This window comes from Eriocheir sinensis, chromosome 16 (assembly GCF_024679095.1).
Source record: "Eriocheir sinensis breed Jianghai 21 chromosome 16, ASM2467909v1, whole genome shotgun sequence".
Classification (NCBI taxonomy): domain Eukaryota; kingdom Metazoa; phylum Arthropoda; class Malacostraca; order Decapoda; family Varunidae; genus Eriocheir; species Eriocheir sinensis.
Genome location: NC_066524.1, coordinates 15266705 through 15271569, shown reverse-complemented (window position 1 = coordinate 15271569; position 4865 = coordinate 15266705). Strand labels below are relative to the sequence as shown.

At 45.3% G+C, this 4865-nt stretch overlaps 1 long non-coding RNA gene across 1 annotated transcript; it reads right to left on the bottom strand.

Annotated features, from left to right (window-relative positions):
* Positions 1–295: 295 nt before the first annotated feature.
* LOC126999608 (uncharacterized) lies at positions 296–3286 on the bottom strand. Its single transcript, XR_007753467.1, has 3 exons — positions 1398–3286; positions 709–1260; positions 296–509 (listed from the first exon to the last, which is right to left on the bottom strand). It is a non-coding gene; the product is annotated as an uncharacterized LOC126999608 (long non-coding RNA).
* Between the last annotated feature and the right edge of the window lie 1579 nt (positions 3287–4865).

Here is a 4865-nt window from a genome sequence, read left to right as displayed (position 1 = left end):
AATAACACGCACTAAAACCCGATTAATCCTTTCATCTGTACCGTGAACCTAAAATAACACGCACTAAAACCCGATTAATCCTTTCATCTGTACCGTGAACCTAAAATAACACGCACTAAAACCCGATTAATCCCCTTTTGGACTTTTTGAAATAGATTATGCGAGATCGAGGCGGAATAAACCCAATATATTCTCAAGCGTTTCGGCGCTCACATAATTATTTGGCAAGGCTTTCGTAGGAGTTTTGAGGCTTTCCACGTGTAGTTTTATAACGCCGGTGATAATTTGACCTTTCATCTGTACCGTGAACCTAATATAACACGCACTAAAACCCGATTAATCTCATTTTCGCCCTTTTGAAATAGTTTATGCGAGATAGAGGCGGAATAAGCCTAAGCATTTCGGCGCTCACATAATTATTTGGCAAGGCTTTCGTAAGAGTTTTGAGGCTTTCCACGTGTAGTTTTATAACCCCGGTGATAATTTGACCTTTCATCTGTACCGTGAACCTAATATAACACGCACTAAAACCCGATTAATCTCATTTTCGCCCTTTTGAAATAGTTTATGCGAGATAGAGGCGGAATAAACCCAAGCATTTCGGCGCTCACATAATTATTTGGCAAGGCTTTCGTAAGAGTTTTGAGGCTTTCCACGCGTAGTTTTATAACCCCGGTGATAACTTGACCTTTCATCTGTACCGTGAACCTAATATAACACGCACTAAAACCCGATTAATCTCGTTTTGGACCTTTGGAAATCGTTGGCGTGAGAGGCGGAAGCGTGTGAGTACGAACCGAAGAGACAGGGCGCGGACGAACGTAACAGACAGGCGGACGAAGCCAAAAGAAAGTGTCACAATAGTGGTCAAACGAGTCATTCTTTACCCCGTCGAATGCTACCAATATCCCCCTCGAGGCATAGTGGTGGTGGTGGTGGGCATGGAGGTGGCTGGACTCCCTTGCTTACCTTACCGGTCCCCTCCATAGCCCACCCTTCACCCCTATCTTCACGCGCCATTCTACACTCTTGACGTCACTCCGCTGGGCTAAGACACCTTTCACGGGGGAGGAGCATCAATACCGCGGCGGGGAACGTATAATTTATTACAGCTAATCATGAAGTGGCTGTTTTCAAGACCTGTTTCGCGGGGAGTGTGTTTGGCGGGCGGAAAAAAAGGCGCGCGTCCCTAGCCAGCCAGCCAGCCGTCGACCCCGCGTGATGGGAGCCAGGGAGGTCCCGCAGGGCTGTGATATGAACCTCCTCCGTTTGGGAATGTCCAGAAATCATGTTCTTTCATACGCTGATGTCTAAATTAATGTTGCTATGGAGGTTTTGATGGGCAACCGCCATATCATGTAGTTAGGCTATTCCTCTCGGTAGGAGGTGATATGAACCTCCACCGTTTGGGAATGTCCAGAAAACACGTTCTTTCATACGCTGATGTCTAAATTAATGTTGCTATGGAGGTTTTGATGGGCGCCATATCATGTAGTTAGGCTATTCCTCTCGGTAGGAGGTCGCGCAGGGCTGTGATATGAACCTCCATCCTTTGGGAATGTCCAGAAAACACGTTCCAGCACAATGCTAATGTCTAAATTAATGCTTCAATAAAGGTTTTGATGGACACAACCGCCATATCATGTAGTTAGGCTATTCCTCTCGGTAGGAGGTCGCGCAGGGCTTTGATGTGAACCTCCATCCTTTGGGAATGTCCAGAAAACACGTTCCTGCACAATGCTAATGTCTAAACTAATGTTGCCATAAAGGTTTTGGTGGAGATGACCGCCATGTCCTGTAGTTACGTGTATGGGGCTGTGGGCTTGATTTTAGGCTATTGGGGGACTGACAGGTGTTAGTGAAGCCTTATAAGACGTTGTGTACCTCATCCGAGACTTATTTTACTGTTATCAAAACTTTCAAAGAACCTGGCGAGTGGTAGAAGCGTGGGAGGCACTTTTATTGTGTATACGTGACTGACACAGCTGTTTATTATTTCCTTGTGTCACTATTTTTCATCCCAACTTGTTTTTTTTTTCATATTTCAAACTTTCGCAAGGCCTGACCATCCGCGTATAAGGGAGTTTCATTATACTCTCGTGACTAACGTAACTGATCATCATTCCTTGTACATCGTCTTGAATGCCTCCTCCGCAGTTCGATTCTATTGTATTCCAAGCTGCCGAGGCTCCTGAGTGGGGTTCGAAGTAACGTTAGCGTCAGGGATAATTTATAAGCATACGTGACCAACATCTGAGTCGGTTGTCTTTCCCGCTGCGTAAAGAATTCCTCGGGTCATTGCTACTCTCAAACATTGCGGCGTCCGAGTGTACATTATTTGATAAGGCTTTCGGCGGAGTTTTGTGCATTTCCAGGGGTAGTTTTATGACCCTGTTGGTAGTCTGACCCTTCTTCTGTACCGTGAACCTAAAATAACACTCATAAGAACTCGACTGATCTCCTTTAATTGAATGTAGTTGATATGAGAGTCGGACAAGGCTTTCGGCGCCCAAGCTCACATATTTGACAAGGCTTTCGGCTGTGTTTTATGCATTTCCAGGGGTAGTTTTATGACCCTGTTGGTAGTCTGACCCTTCTTCTGTACCGTGAACCTAAAATAACACTCATAAGAACTCGACTAATCTCCTTTGAATGTAGTAGCATGATTGACAAGGCTTTCGGCGGAGTATGGGTCATTTCCAGGGCTAGTTTTATGACCCTGGTGGTAGTCTGACCCTCCTTCTGTACCGTGAACCTAAAATAACACTCATTAGAACCCGACTGATCTCCTTTTGGGCCTTTGGGGATAATTGACGTGAGACTCGGGAGCGTCAGAGAATAACACCAATCTTGGCCTCACCTTATCGTCCGCAAATTGTCGGGGGAAGAAAAGGAAAATAAAACAAAGTAACATGTACGAACAGCGGTGCGGTTGAGCAATTTCGGGAAGCAGCGAGAGAGGAGAGGAACCTGTTTATCTATGAAGTGTCTCGTTTCACGTTGGCCAGCGCGTTGATAGAAACCGTAGAGGGCGAGGTGATTGTAAAAAGTGGAAAAGACTACCGAGCGAGGGGAAAAGAGAAAGGGATGGCGGGTTGGGGTTTGCCGCCTCTGTTTGTGTAACATATGAAAGTAATGACGGAGGAGGAGGAGGAGGAGGAGGAAAGATTAGGATGGAGTAGAGCATATGAGAGAAGAAGAGAGGAAAGGGAACGAAAGGAATGATGGAATGTAACGTGAAAGCTGTGGAGGGAAAAAGGAGAAAGAAGAAAAGGGAAGGGAAAGAAAGGAGGAATATGAAAGTAATGACGGAGGAGGAGGAGGAGGAGGAAAGATTAGGATGGAGTGGAGCATATGAGAGAAGAGAGGAAAGAGAACGAAAGGAATGATGGAATGTAACGTGAAAGCTGTGGAGGAAAAAAAGGAGAAAGAAGAAAAGAAAAGGGAAAGAAAGGAGGAATATGAAAGTAATGACGGAGAAGGAGGAGGAGGAGGAAAGATTAGGATGGAGTGGAGGATATGAGAGAAGAAGAGAGGAAAGAGAACGAAAGGAATGTTGGAATGTTATAACGTGAAAGCTGTGGAGGAAAAAAGAAGGAGAAAGAAGAAAAGGGAAGGGAAAGAAAGGAGAAATGGAGTGTAAAAACAAAAGAACGTGAAGGAGAAGGGAATGAATGTGAAGACAGAAATGGAAAAAAGAGGAAGATTGAAAGTTGTGAAAGAGGAGAAGGAGGAGGAAGAGGAAAGGAAGGGAAGGAAAGGGAACGAAAGGAAGAAAAGGAGAAAGAAGAAAAAGAAAGGGAAAGAAAGGAGGAATGGAGTTTAAAAAAAAAGTGAAGGAGGAGAAGGGGATGGATGTGAAGAAAGAATGGAAAAAAGAGGAAGATTAAAAGATGTGAAAGAGAAGGAGGAGGAAGAGGAAAGGAAAGGAAAGGGAATGAAAGAAGGAATGGAGTAATATCAAACCTGAGAATGAGGAAGAGGAGGAGGAGGAGGAGGAGGAGATGGATGAACCGAAGGAAACGGAACAAGAAGAAAGGGGGAGTAAAAGAAAGAGAGAGATCGACGACTCCTAGCTTGTGTGAAGGGGCGCGGTGGTGGTGGTGGTGATGGCGGGGGTGATGATGGTGGTGGTGGTGGTAATGGCCAGAGTACAGGAGGTGAGTGGCTGGAGGTGGTGGTGGTGGTGGTGATGGGAGGCGAGAGCTCCTTCTGGGCGGTGAACGCGGGACCGAATAAAAACTGGTCGAGGTCTCCTGCCTGACCTTTACGGCGGGGAGGGAGGGCGGGGCCGAGGGTTCCTTCCTAGGTCACGCCGCTCCGGGAAATCGGTAAATATCGGTAAATAGCAGTAAATAACGGGGAATATCGGGAAATAGCGGTATATGTCGGTAAATAGCGGGAGATAGCAGTGAATATCGGTAAATAGGAAGGAGAGTTGGCGGGGTGCAATCGTTCCTTCCTAGGTCACGCCGCTCCGGGAAATCGGTAAATATCGGCAAATAGCAGTAAATAACGGGAAATAGCAGGGAATAGCGGTAAATAACGGGAAGTATTGGGACATAGCTGTATATTTCGGGAAACACAAGTAAATAATAAATGACAAAATATCGGGAAATAGCGGTACATTTATCAGTAGACGGTAGTAAATAAAGATGAATATCGGCAGTAAATATCGGGAAATGTTGGAAAATATCACTAAATATCATTGAGAATGATGAATATCGGTAAATATCCCTGTAGTCATTCCCTTCCTCAGCATACGCACCTCAAAGAATTACGAAATGGATGTCTGGCTGAGTAACTGACCTGTTTTCTGGCTATTTTCCGGTAAATATGTGTGATTGTCCTTTAAAATAAACCCT